This window comes from Podarcis melisellensis (genome assembly GCF_964234715.1).
Source record: "Podarcis melisellensis genome assembly, chromosome: 13".
Taxonomy (NCBI): domain Eukaryota; kingdom Metazoa; phylum Chordata; class Lepidosauria; order Squamata; family Lacertidae; genus Podarcis; species Podarcis melisellensis.
In genome coordinates, this window is record NC_138545.1 from 14,864,997 (window position 1) to 14,879,686 (window position 14,690).

At 44.5% G+C, this 14,690-nt stretch overlaps 1 protein-coding gene across 2 annotated transcripts in view; it reads left to right on the top strand.

Moving 5' to 3' along the window:
- LOC309354005 (angiogenin-2-like) overlaps positions 1 to 14,690 on the top strand; it is a 259,266-nt gene that overhangs the window by 138,553 nt on the left and 106,023 nt on the right. Inside the window, exon 1 of one of the 2 annotated variants that reach the window (XM_081883698.1) lies at positions 10,099 to 10,167. The exons of the other annotated variant lie outside the window; for it this stretch is intronic. The gene's annotated coding sequence lies outside the window, so the exon portion shown is untranslated. Of the gene's footprint in view, positions 1 to 10,098; positions 10,168 to 14,690 lie in introns of those variants that run through there. 2 annotated transcript variants of the gene reach the window in all.

The window sequence follows — 14,690 nt, forward strand, 5'->3', positions numbered from 1 at the left end:
TGAAAAAATGCCCCTTCAGCCCCCTTACATTTCCAACATTTATTATCAGACCGATGATATATTTTTGCAAGTTTGACCGCCAGCATTTTAAAAGCGGTCCGGGATAGCAGGGAAGCGCTTCCCGCTATCCCGGACGGCTTTTGAAGGCAGGCGGGGGGGGGGACAAGGACTTTTGCCCCCCGCCAGCCTTCAGAAGAGGTCCAGGACCTCTTCCGAAGGCGGGCGGGGGGCAAAAGTCTTTGTCCCCCCCTGCCTGCCTAACCGGGGGCTTTTAAATCGCCCCGGGACTGTCCAGGGCGATTTAAAAGCCCCCGGATGGCTTTTGAAGGCAGGCGGGGGGGGAGCAAAGACTTTTGCCCCCCGCCAGCCTTCAGAAGAGGTCCAGGACAGTCCCGGGGCGATTTAAAAGCCCCCGGTTAGGCAGGCAAGGGGGACAAAGACTTTTGCCCCCCGCCCGCCTTCGGAAGAGGTCCTGGACCTCTTCCGAAGGCGGGCTTGCCCCCCGCCCACCTTCGGAAGAGGTCCAGGAACTCTTCTGAACGCTGGCGGGGGGCAAAAGTCTTTGCTCCCCCCCACCTGCCTTTAAAAGCCCCCGGAAAGGCAGGCAGGGGAGACAAAGACTTTTGCCCCCCGCCTGCCTTCGGAAGAGGTCCAGGACAGTCCCGGGGTGATTTAAAAGCCCCCGGTTAGGCAGGCAAGGGGGACAAAGACTTTTGCCCCCCGCCTGCCTTCGGAAGAGGTCCAGGACAGTCCCGGGGTGATTTAAAAGCCCCCGGTTAGGCAGGCAAGGGGGACAAAGACTTTTGCCCCCCGCCCGCCTTCGGAAGAGGTCCAGGACCTCTTCTGAACGCTGGCGGGGGGCAAAAGTCTTTGCTCCCTCACACCTGCCTTTAAAAGCCCCCGGAAAGGCAGGCAGGGGAGACAAAGACTTTTGAGGGTGTCCTGCTGGTTTTTCCTTTCTGAAATATGGCAATCCCATGTCAACCGAGTGCAGCAGTCAAAAGAGCTGAAATCCATGTTAGGAAAAGGCTCATTCTATATCTGGAACACTCACATGACTCACGAAACTAGCCTGAAGACCTGAACAGACACCAACGTTTATCTTGCTACATCCACAGTGGATGCCAAGCTGTCTGAGGTTACAGGCTTTAATTTCCAGAATTAATGTTTTTGTTTAGCTACAGCCCAGACTTAATTAAAAATAAGGCCACTTGTAGAACCTCTGCCAGTTGCCCAATCCCGCCTGGGGAGGCGTTGCCAAGGTGATCAGGCCAGGTAGGGGGAGGGACCACCCTGTCCACACAATAGGGGGAGGAACTTACCTGGGAACCGTCAGTTGGCTCCAGAGCTTCTCCCACCCTGCCCACCCTCAGTTATGCCTTCCTTTTCGGGTTAACCTTTTCTCCACAGGTACATAGGCACTGCTACATCTTGTTGAAGGGCAAGAAAAGAATTTCCCTGCGTTGGCAGGTTTTGCCTTCCCCGTAGCAAAACATCACAACGCTGGCGGATTCAGGTGTTGGGCGGGATCCTTTAGTCTATCTTCCTTAGATAGGAGTGGGCGTCTAGCAGTGACCGACGCTCCCTTCCTCTTTGAGGCGGCGATCACGGGGTTCCCTGTTAAAGGGGTTGTTTGAGGCTAGGCATTGGCCGTACACCTAGAGGTTGTCATTGCTCTTCCCTGTGACGGCAGCATAACGGGGTGGGGGGTGGGGTTCTGCTTCAACATATGTTCTCTAGAGCCAGCCCATCCCGCACACACTCTGGATAACCCATATGTTCCCCATATCCCCAGACTGGGAGGGATAATGTCCAGTGCCTAAGCCAAAGTCTACCTATATCTGAAATTTAATAAAGTTGTGGCCAATTTTAATCCCATAGCACGTTGTCTTGAGTCGTTATTCCACTAGGTGGTCATCCGGGGTTTGGGGGACTCTGCACGTCCACACACAAAAACCAACAATATTTTCATTCATAGATTGTGCAAAAACACTTCTCCTGCCAAAAACCCTCCAATGCTGCCATTAAGAAGCACGTGTTCTCATGTTAATTAGAGCTTAATTTGAACTAAAGTACAGACAAATGTTGAGGTCACAAACCTCGGAACAGAACCTGCTGCAAGGTCATTAAGGTTTGAGCTTGAGGCAACACTTCATTCAGCGCAAAAGGACGGGGTGGGCAGAGGGGAGCCTACAGTTTCTTCATTTAAACTTTTCTTCTCTACATTTAGGGTTCAGCAATCCTCCTTTGAATGCTAGTTCAAATCTTATTTATACAAGAGAGGAGGGAAGAAATCGGTTTCCCAATGAGCTTCACGGCTGAGTGGGGATTTGAACCCTGGTCTCTCAGTGCTAGTCGGGGGCTCAGATTCATAGCAATGAGCCCCGTCCTCAGATCTCACTTTGGGTTAATCAAAGAAAACTTGGGATGGGGAAAGATCACATTAGATTATTCCACCAACAAGAAACTAGATTGATTGATTGATTGATTGATTGATTAAAATCTCTACCCCCAGGGGGTTTGAACACGGAATTAGATTTCAGCTGTTTCATTGAAGGTTTCTGACACATGGCTTCTGTTTGCATTTACTGTGGTGTTTTTTGGATACTGTATCTTTAAATTGCCATCTGTGTCTCTATGGGAGCCTGGAGGCCTGGAAATAAATATAGCGGAGAATGTAAACTCCCTTCTTTGGGAGACAAGTGTTCCCCTTGAAAGTGTGTGGGGATATTCAGACCCACGTGGGACTCACACTTCCAGGTCAGCTTGAAAACCAAGAGAGAGAGAGAAATCTTCAAATGGCATCAATATAACATCAACCCCAAGGTCAGAGGTGTCTCTGTGGGAGATATTTCCCTGACTGGTTGGCAGGGAGGCACAGGGCAGCCAATCAGAAGCCATGCCTTGGTTTCTGAAGGTTTTGGAAGTCGAACGGAGTTCCAGAACAGGTTCCCTTTGACTTCTGATGTACCACTGTACTGAAGTAGATGGGCCAATGTCCGACTGCAGCCTCATAACTACTTAATGAGGGAATTAGGATTACAATTTGAGCAAGATTGTCATAGCTCTTTTCAGATTTCCCCTTGATATTTCCTAGTAGGTTATATAATAAATCTGATGGAAAAAAGGGAAAGCATGAAAATGCCCTGTTGAACTTTACATCATTTCCTGTTTTTTCTGCGCAGAACAACCACCAAGAGCCACAGTGAGCCATGGCTGCCAAGGGGCCTTGTCCTTTATGGCTGCTCTTGGTTTTGCTCTCCTGGATGGTGCTGGGGACTGAAGCCTCCTGGGACTTCCAATCCTTCAAACATGAATATGTTGTTTACCCAAAGACTGAAGTCAAAGATTACTGCTACTATTTCCTCAGGAAAAGAGGCCTGGGTTACCCAATAGATCAACTTTCATTCATGTCTCAGACTAAGATCTTAAAGACATCTGCACTGTTTGGGCATACCAGAAACTGGTCCCATGCCGAGCTCATCTCCTGTTCCAATCACTATGTGTTATAGATATGATTTCATCTACCACACCTATGAATTTATTAGGAAAATTAAACTTTCATGTAAGAATGGATACCCAATTGAATTAAGAATTGAATGCCATTTTTGCACAAGCAGACTTCTGCTCAGGCAACAAACCTCCGCTACAATCCTCTCCAACACTCAGCAGCCCACTACACTTTCCCCCTCCAGCACTCCATCCCTCTCAATAACCTCTCAAGGTAGTCCCCCAATCTTCCAGGGCAGGTCTGGGCAAAGGTAAGAAGATAGCAAGATGGCTCACAAGTCACCATTGGATTGCCACCAGGATTTCTTCCTTCCTGAGGGTGAAAAGGCCACTCTGATCACTTTGGGCCTCCACTTTGTCCCACTGCTCATCTCCTACCTTGCTTTTCATAATATAAAAGTATGATCTCATTCTTTTTCTCATGATTCTTGCTGCTGTGGGATCAAGCAGTTATTTGTGGTATCCCTGGTTGCTTATTAAAATCTGGCCTCTTTTCTAACTCTTCCACCTTGTGACTCAGATAAGCAGAATTGGAATATATATTTCTTATATACAGTTTTGTTCTTTCCCCCTTTTTCCTCCGTATCACTCTATTTCTTTATAACTGAAATTATGTCAATAAAAGAGGAACATTAAAAATCCATGAAACTGTCTGTGGCTTTCTGGTCCACTTCCATTTGTTTTTCTCACAGCACTACCAGTTCTGTGCTTTTCTCACTCACCAAAATAATGTTTCCAAATTCCTTCCAAGTACCAGATATTTAGATTTCAAGTTGAATTCGCTACCGTTACTAAAAAAAAAACAACCCAGATTTGAGCACCAGCAGAAGTATCAGGTCCTCCTGCTCCCTACTTGATGAAAGGTGTCTCCCTGGAAGACAAAACACTAACTTTTTCAAGAGATGTCTGTTCAGATTTTGAAAGCTGTGCTATGTGGATTATAGACATGGCCTCCTCTCTTGATGTTTTGACCCTGTGGTTCAGCTCCAAAGCCCAATGTGGATCTGTATGAACATTTCATCCCCATTAATGTAGGGAGATACACCTGGCATCCTCTCTACCTTGCCCCAGACCTTTTCCCCGGGGGTTCAAATCCTACCATAAGGGACTATGCAAGGTGTTTGTGTTTGTGTGTGTGTGTGTTTTAAGCACTTCTAGTAGGAAATGTCCAGGGCAACCCTGAGATAGGGAAGATGTCACAGGGATGCCACAAGACTGGCCAATGGAAATCTAGACTTTGCTCCTGTGTGAACATGCTTTACAAAACTACAGAAGGAAGGCAGGGATTGAGCCTAGTGTGGCTTCATTTGATGGGGCGTTGGTGGCTATGCCCCATGCAAATGATGAATGAGGAAGATGTGCCATCCAGTGTAAGCTGGAGATAATGGTGGGACATTCAAGTGGGGCTCAGAAGTATTCACAGCTAGCGTATCTGAATCACAGGAGAGATGGCCAGGAACAAAGAAAGGTATTAATTCACAAGTGGGAAACATGGCCGCTGCAAGATGGGCTTTGCAGAAATGGCTTCTACCAGGGTGGACCTTGATGCCTGGTAACTCCCTTCCAGCCTGTGGCCAATGGAAAGAAGATGAGATATTGACCAGAAGGCAGCCTACCTGTTACCGGAATGCTTTCCCTATGCCAGCATCAATCTCTATAATGATTGGCATCAATTAAACATGAATTAAATGTGGCTATGTTTTACCCACTATGGGTCACACATAGAAAATACATTAATATAGCAGACCGTAGTGACATTTGCTTTAGAAAGCATGTCGGCAACAATCTATGAATGAAAGTAATACTGGCTGCCAGCCCATAAACTCGGTTTTTCTGCGGTCTTACCTAAATTCTACAAGTTGCCTCATTTTTAATTATGTATGGGCCGTAGCTAAATGAAAACATTTATTCTGAATTATGATTGCTGAATCATAAATGTAGAGAAGAAAACTTGATATAAAGAAACTGTAGGCTCCCCTGCTCCCACACCAAATTAAGCTCTAATTAACAGGAGAACATGTGCTTCTTTATGGCGGCGTTGGAGGGTTTTTGGCAGGCAAAGTGCTTTTGCACAATATGTGAATGAAAATATTGCTGGGTTTCCCCAGCAAAACATGAGGTTTTCTGCTGTCTTACCTAAGTTCTAAAAGTGGCCTCATTTTTTAATCAAGTATGGGCTAAATGAAAGACATTTTGGCATCCAATGTGGATGTAGCAAAATAAAAGTTGGTGTCTGTTCAGGTCTTCTATCTGGTTCTGTGAGTCATGTGACTGTTCTGGGAAACTACTGATAGGAATTAGCTCCTAGTACAAAATGCAAATAGATTTCCTTCAGGTAAATATGGCTGCTGTTTTTTTATTGGTACACATACATATTTTGGAACTCAGTGCATTGATTGGTAAGTCCAAGCATGAATATTTCCAGATATAGAAGGAGCCTTTTCCTAATATGGAATCCAGCTCTTTTGACTGCTGCACCGTGGGTTGACATGTGATTGCATGATTTGCATCAAATAGTGTAATGAATTCAGGCAGGCAAGCAAACCCCGATAAGAATTAATGAGTCTCTGGCAGTTATATGACACATTTATTCACAATTAACATCCAGAGAGCAGCTACAAGCCTGCCACTCTTAGCTACAAGTTGGTCACTTTGAGTCCCTGCCCCTTTCACAGCACGAAGTGCGCCAAAGTCCAGTCCGTCCTCTCTTGTATTTCTGTTGCATTTTAACCCTTTCAGCACTTTTGGTTCAGGGAGAAGGTGAGTCAGCAAGGTGTAGTGATTAAGAGGGGTGGAGTCGTAATCTGGTGAACTGGATTAGCTTCCCCACTCCTCCACATGCAGCTGCTGGGTGACCTTGGTCTAGTCACACTTCTCTGAAGTATCTCAGCCTCACTCACCTCACAGAGTGTTTGTTGTGGGGGTGGAAGGGAAAGGAGATTGTTAGCCGCTTTGAGATTAAGGGGGATTGAAAGGCGAGATATCAAGTCCAAACTACTCCTCCTCCTCCTCCTCCTCCTCCTCCTCCTCCTCCTCTTCTTCTTCTTCTTCTTCTTCTTCTTCTTCTTCAGTGAACTCCCCTCCCCACGATGGAACAAAGACCCCTCAAAATGCTGCCTCCATCCTGGTAGCATAGCAACCGCCTCAATGCCATCTATCTCCTTCCCTTCGGCTTCCTGTGAGCTTTCCAAGTGTGCTGCTCTATCTCAATCTGGGAACTCTTGATGAAGGGGTGCTGAACTAACCCACTCCTGCTCTGTCTGTGGCTGCAGTCCCTCATCTCCAGAGTCAGAGTCTTCCCAGGCATTTGATTCAGTCACATCCCTGACAAGTAGGGAGAAGAAGGACCGAGACTTCTGTAGGTGCTGAAATTTGGGGGTTTTAGTAGGGTAGCCAATACAACTTGAGATCTAAATTTCTGGTTCCCAAATTGTTTGGGAACAGCAATTCCCTGTAAATTGCCCACTGTAGATCCATATTAATTCTCTTAATTGTAATAGCCTTGATAAGAGATAGGTCTTTTCCTTTCCAGCAGATTTTTACATTTCTCCTAAGCTCTATATAGTTTCTTCCTAAGAATATGGTTCATAAAACTTTTATAAATTTTCATCTTCCCATACTAAAGTCATGCCTTCCTGCCCAATTTTAAGTCTAGGATGTCTGCATTATCCATATATATATAATTTTGCCATAATATAATCAATTATAACTTTTGTCATTCTTTACAATACATACTGTGTATATATGTCCATATATTCTTTACAATACATACTGTGTGTGTGTGTGTGTGTGTGTGTGTGTGTATATATATGCTTTCGTAGATTTTCACGGGTACAGGAATGCAGGTTTTGGTGTCCTCGGGTGTCTTCCCGTGTAAAAGTTGGGGTGTCTAGGCGACGTTTCGACGAGGTCTCACTCATCATCTTCAGGCTGGTGCTTTCGGCTTCTTGTTACTGGAACAGAGCAGGATCTCAGTGTTTGAGTTCCTATAAATACTGTTGAGGGGGTGTGGTGTATAGCCTCCAATGTTCTGGGCAGAGAGGAAGTTCCCAGGCTAGTGTGCCTTTTCTTCTTTTGTTCCTTAATTACTTGAGGGATATCTTGAGTGATTTCTTGAGTGATATCCTGAGTACCACTTAGGTGGGTCATTAGGTGTGGATTAGTTGCTAAAGTCTTTGTGTCTTGACCTCTTGAACTTTGTGAAGAGTTTTTCTGAGAAGATGGCTTTACTGCACTTAGTTGTGCTCTGGCTTGGCTTCGTGTATAGGGGCGAGCTGTGGTTTTGTGGCCTGTGTCAGCCAGATCTGTGTAGGGATTGCAGGGGGGTGCAGCATCCGGAGGTGCCACCATGGTTTGGCTACTGGATGGTGTCTGTAATTTATCTGTGGAGAGGGTCTGGGTTTGGGTCTGGTGTGGTTGATTGGTGATGGCGTTCTGTGTGCCTCTGGATCTGGTGTCAGTTTTTGTGGGGAGGGCTAATTTCCAGATGTCTGGCAAGCGGGATGTGTCATCACGCTTGTTCATGTTGTGAGGGTGTTTCTCTATCTCGATGGCTTCCATGATTATTCTCTTGTGGTGATGTTCCATGTTAAAGAGCAATTTGGAATCTGCAAAATTAATTTCGTGTCCTGTTTCTTTCATGTGTTGGAAAAGAGAGGAAGTTTTTTCTTCTTTTTTGACGGCATTCTTGTGTTCTGCGATACGTGCATTTATTCGTCTGTTTGTTTGTCCAATGTACGTGGCTGGGCAGACTTTGCAGGGTATTTCATAGACCCCTTGGTTTTCCAACTGGATTTTATCCTTGGGGTTTCTGAGGATATTGGCTATTTTTTGGTTGTGACTCAGATAAGCAGACATGGAGTATATATTTCTTATATGCAGCTTTGTTCTCTCCCCCCTTTTTTTCTCTGTATCATTCTGTTTCTTATAAAATTGAAATTATGTCAATAAAATATGAACATTAAAAATCCCTGAAACTGTCTATGGCTTCTGGTCCACTTCCATTTGTCTTTCTCGCAGCACTGCCAGTTTTGTGCTTTTTTCACTCACCAAAATAATGTCAGGGATGTGGCTGAATAGAACACCTGGGAAGAGTCTGACTCTGGAGATGAAGGAATGCCAGCACAGAGGGAGCCAGAGTCTGACTCTGGAGAGGAGGGACTGCAGCCACAGACAGAGCAGGAGTGGGTTAGTTCATCCCCCCTTCATCAAGAGTTCCCAGACTCAGATAGAGCAGCAGACTCGGAAAGCTCGCAGGAGAAGGGAGGGGAGGAGATGGATGACATTGAGGGGGTTGCTATGCAACCAGGAGGGAGGCAGCATTTAGAGGGCTCTTCGTTTGATAGCGGGGGGGGGGGAGAGATCACCCACCTTCTCCCCAAAGCAGAAGAGCTGAAAGTGTTAAAATGCAATGGATATACAATAGAGGAAGGACAGGACTTTGGCGCTCTTCATGCTCCAAAGGGGGCGGGGACTCAAGAGTGACTAACTCGTAGCTAAGAGCAACAGACTCGGAGCCGCTCTCTGTATGTTAATTGTAAATAAACATGTCATAAAACTGCCAGATACTCATGAATTCTTATCGGGTTATGCTTGCCTGCCTGAGATCATTACACTACTTGATGAAAGGTGTTTCCCTAGATGACAAAACACTAGCTTTTAAAAGATATTTTTTTTCCCGTTTACCTACAGCCCATGCTTAAAAATAAAGCAATTTGTAAAACTTAGGCAAAACAATTTGTGGAACTGGAGCCAGAGACAGTAGAACCAACTACATCTAGTTTTCTCTCATTTCCCATGCACTCACTCCCCGCCCTGAATTCAGCAAGGCCAACCCTGAATCTGAGAAGGAAGTTGACAACCAGGGAAACCCCCTGGGCTGGCATAAGAAAGGAGGCAGGTGATGGCTGACTGGGGTCAGGTTGCATTTGTTGGGGCAGTGATCCTTTGATCCTAAAGGACCAGCCTCCACTGGTTTCTGCTAGCACCATCAGGGACTAATCTGATTGGTGTCCTGAGAATTCCATTTGGACCTTGGGGAAAAGTCAAATAGAATGGGGTCCTCCAAGCTGGCCGTGTGCCATAGGCCAGAAGCGGTGGCCCCCATAGAATAAAAGGCCAGGCAAAGCATTGACTCTTGGAACTTTGAAGTGCCAGGCATAGCTCAAATGGCTTTAGCCCAAACGTAGCAGAGTTTTCCTGCACAGCGAAGAAGCTAGTTGAGGTGGAAATGACTAGTCATCTAGACTCAGAATAACTATTTACAGGATTTATTAAAAGGAAAAAACCAGCAGAGTTTCTGCATACAAAACAAAGCAAAATAAATCCTTTCTTTCTCTCTCTCTCTCTCTCTCTTAACCATACACAGCACTTCTACTCCTAACACACCCCTAACACCAAACTGTGCTAGCATTCCTAGATAACAGAGTTGAGTGCTGGTCGTTAACCAATCAGAGTAAATAGTTTCTAGGTCAAGCAGACCTTGGCTTTCTGCCAAGAGTAAATTGACACTGCCTTGAGTTAATGGTGTGAAGCCAGAATCTGTAAGTTTTCATGAGAATCAATTAACAGAAACTGAACATTGACAGGGTGTCATCTGGAGCTGCAGGCAGACAGAGAGGAGCAAGAGAGAAGACTGGAAGCTATATAAAGGAAACAGTAATTTATTGGGTATGATTGTTGTTGCATAAGAGCGTAACAGTTATTGAAAGTTGACAGCAACAGTGGATCTATTTCAGTCTATGAGAGCTGGGAGTAAAAATCTACACAGAATTAACACTGCAAACTTTAAGCACATTGTACATAAATGAATCTTGGATAGGACTGCCAAATCCAGAAACAAAAGTTGTTGGCATTTTTTACAAATTAAGTTTTTGAGCTGTTTTTAAGGAAATTCACGCAAATCAACATTTCTGACACGGGTTCTCATGTGTCCAGATTTTCCTGGACATTTCAGCAAATTCCACTCAGACACTGCCAAATCCCAGCTTTGTCCGGGAAATTCCAGATGTATGGCAACCCTAATCTTGGGTAAAGGAAAATGTGAGAGAACATTACATGCTTGTAGGGCTTTTCTCAGCCAGAACTGGCACCTCTCATGAGGGCACCATTGCCATTTAAAGAGAAGAAAAAGAAGAGGGGTTCATGATGAGTTCTGGCACCTCTTTTTCTAGAAAAATAGCCTTCATGCTTGGGAAGCATAAGTAGAATTTAAAACATGTTGTTGCGTGCCAAGGCCCCCATTATTGTCCACCTAATGGACAATAAACACACAGACATGAGTGTTTTGGTTTATGGGTTCAAATAGGCCACAACTTTATTGGTTACAGATGTCAGTGGTTTGGCTTAGGCATTGTGTGAAGCCAGGCTATATCTTGACTCCTGCCTGTCTGCTGGGAGTCCATCTAAGGGTAAACCACCATTAGGGGGCGCCCTATGACTTACATCAATTAGGGACACCCTGAGGGGTCCCCATAAGGGTTGTGACATGGCCCTAGCCCACATCCCAGCTTTGGACATAATTCACAACCCCGGATCCCTTTAACAGGATACCCTTACTGAGGAGGGGCAGGCGGAGGCCACAACCTCCCCTCCATACATACAAAGGCTAACTGCCACTTGAGCCCAAAGGGCTTACCGCCAACACTCTCACACCTGCAACCAATCCCTGACACACTCTGAAGTGTCATTCAACAGGGTATCATTGCCCACATCAGAAAGGTGTACCCCGTCACTGCGAGACAAGGCTTCCTTGTTGAAGGGGAAGACAGGTGATTGCTTTCTTTCTGGCTGGCTCTATTAATGGCCAGAAAGGAAAGCTTAGACCAGGCACCCACAAACTCAGCCTCCAGGTCTTGAGGGACTACAATTCCCATCATCCCAGACCACTAGTCCTGTTAGCTAGGGATGATGGGAGTTGTAGTCCCAAAACCTCTGGAGGGCCGAGTTTGGGGATGCCTGCCTTAGACCATTGTTTAAGCTATGTTTAAGCTGCAAAGTGGGAAAGGTGAGCAGACTTATTATAAGGGGAATACTTTTTTTAAAAGAGGGGTGAAAATACAGCATTAAACCACTAGATGGGGGAGCTGTTGTGTGTCCGAATTGCAACATTCAAAAGTGACTCCGATTTAGGTCTCATTAAATGCTACTAGGTAAGGGGAAATTACTTAAACTGTATGTTTCAAAGTTCCATTTATTGAAAAGGCTATGTGAAAAAATTGATGATTGCAGGCAAATTTAGTAAAAGTTTGCATGCCTACATGTTAGAGTGAATATACCTCCCCCCCCCAATCACCAGCCCCCAAAGCTTTAACTTCCATGGACACTGAGGTGGGAGCACCCAATCCTGATTATGGCAACTTCAGAAAACACCCCCCCAAAGGCATTAATTCACCCCCACAAAATCTCCAATAGATATTTTTTTCCGAAAATGCAAATGCAATACTAAGCACAGGAATCTGCATATCTGTCCCTTGTAAATGTAGGTAAATGTACATTTTCTCTGCCTCTGGCCAGAAGAGGATAGAATCAAGAGACCCTCTTTTTTGTCATCCTACATCAAATCTGCTATATCTGTCTCCCCTCTCTATGCTTTAGGCTCATAGGTGGAGCTCAGATTCATTCATTCAGTCCCTTGCTCAGATCTCGCTTCAGCGAGAAACTTACATGGTTTATACAAATGTTCTATCTCTTGGCCTCATCTCCCTGACCCTCAACAAAGGTCTAAGCTTCTTGTCTTATGTAGCATAATGCCAAAGGCATGGTGGGTAATTAATACAGTAGCCAACATCCATAAGGTGGATGATGTTAATTATTTCACCGCCTGCACTTGAAATTTGTCCCATTGTCAAAAGCATAATAATAGCCAATATTCTACCCACTTGTAAAAGGTGTACACAAATGGAGTGGTCATGCTCTAAAAAATACATTGTGTGGATACTGTCCTCCGTAGACTGTTGTTGCACGACATTCACCACATTGTCGTTTATCAAGTACTGACTGGCAAGTGTCAATATTCACACGGATATGTGATCCTAACTAGACAACATCCACCACCACATTAGCACATGAGAATTCGAAATGATATACAGTGGTACCTCAGGTTAAGAACTTAATTCGTTCCAGAGGTCCATTCTTAACCTGAAACTGTTCTTAACCTGAGGTACCACTTTAGCTAATGGGGCTTTCTGCTGCCGCCACACTGCCACCACACGAATTCTGTTCTCATCCTGAAGCAAAGTTCTTAACCCGAGGTACTATTTATGGGTTAGTGGAGCCTGTAATCTGAAGCGTCTGTAACCCGAGGTACATTGCAACCTTATATTGCTAAAGCAAGTACGTGAAGTTTTCAGGAAGGATAAAGCATTAGGAGAGATTTGTGAGCATTCCAGTTCCATTTTGGCCCACAGAGTTGAAGATGAGTTAATCATGTGCGTCAACTGTTTTACTTGGAAAGCCTTGGAGTACGTCTTATGATTTGGGTGGTGGATACAGCTTTTACCTCTAGAAATAATATCTTAATACAATAATAATGCTTAAGAATACAGTATAAAAAACACAAAACACATACTGAAAATAAGAACCAAAAATAAATGAATAATCAATAATCCCCCATCCCATGAGTTGGGCCTGGAAATGAGTGCAGTTGGGCTTGGTGTAATATGACCGAAGAATCTTGCCCTGGCCACCGAGTTCTGCACTAACTGAAGTTCTTCAATTATCTTCAGGGCTCTGAGTAGAACACCTGACAGTAATCTAACCTAGAGGTTCCCAGAGCATAGACAATAGTAGTTAGGCTGTCTGTGTCCAGATAGTCATAGAGCTAGGCCATCAGCTGAAGTCGATGGAAGGTACTCTGTGCCACTGATGCCACCTTAGCCTCAAGCGACAACAAAGCATCCAGACGTACCTCTAAGTAGAAGATATCTGCCTCTTGGGTCTTCCAGTGAGTCTTTAATAACAAGGGGAAACATTCATGCTATAAGCACTGTATCCACTGTAGAGAATCAGGATCAGCCCTGATAAATATGGGTGGATGAACACTTTCCCATGCATTGCATGATGTAATATGCCTGTCTGGAGTGAGTAAAAATATTCATGTGGGAATATAGACATCAGCTGTACCATCAACCTGTTTGGTACAGAATGCATCCTTCCAGTAAAACAATATATGGGAACTACTATAACATTCAAGACCAATTAGCAAGTAGACCTTCATGTTTTTCTACTAATGATACTTCAATTCCATCTCCCACAGGGGGTAAATAGGCTTCCAGCGTTTGTTCCAGTACATCCAGTAACAATTTTCCACATATCATCATCCACCATAGCAGAATTCTCTCTATATAAGGTGTCCCTTCCAGAAGGCTGCTCAGAGGTGCATACGAGTGAAAGAAGACATTTCAATCCACTCTTTGGGAGACCAATTTCTATTACACTAGGTAAGAAAAAGGCCTCAACATGCTCATCTAGGAAGCTATGTTCATTGTTTTGTTCAGGAGTGGGAAAGGTGGCCTAGAAGGCACACTGCAGGTGGGCTTTAAATCAGCCAGCTTTTGAATAGCTAAACTTTGTCTGTCATTTCTTTTCTTCCATACTTGATTTCAGTTTCCCCCCGTCTTTGATAGAATAAACCTTTTCCATGTTTAACAACACTTTTCTCCATGTATTCCCACCCCCCTGGAATTTTATTTCTGGATGAAGATATTCATTTTTGTGAATAAATATTTAACCTCTGTGTGTCTCCTTCTCCTAAGTTCTAGTCATGGCAGCCATATTCTTTACCTGCATTTCACTGGCAGCCAATCATCTTTGAGCACAAGCTCTCTGACAATAGATGTGGTGGCTGAGCTGTGGATTGGCTGCATCAATTCAGAGTACAGAATGCTGATGAGATGACTGTATGTAACAGCCATGCTGAAATTTAGGTTACAATGCTTTCTCCAGAATTTAAATATTTCTATATGCAGGATTTGTTTAATTTTTGGAGGAAGATTAAGTCATGTAAGTACCACCACCCCTGTACAAGGAAGCCGAGTATGCTTATATACAAATGTACATTTTGAGAAGGCATGAACAGCAGAAAGTAGGAAGTAAAGCTCTACGTACAGGGAAATGTAGCTTCATTGGAAAAAGCTACATTCCTAGATCTAGGATAATTTTACAGTCATGAAAGGTGCCCA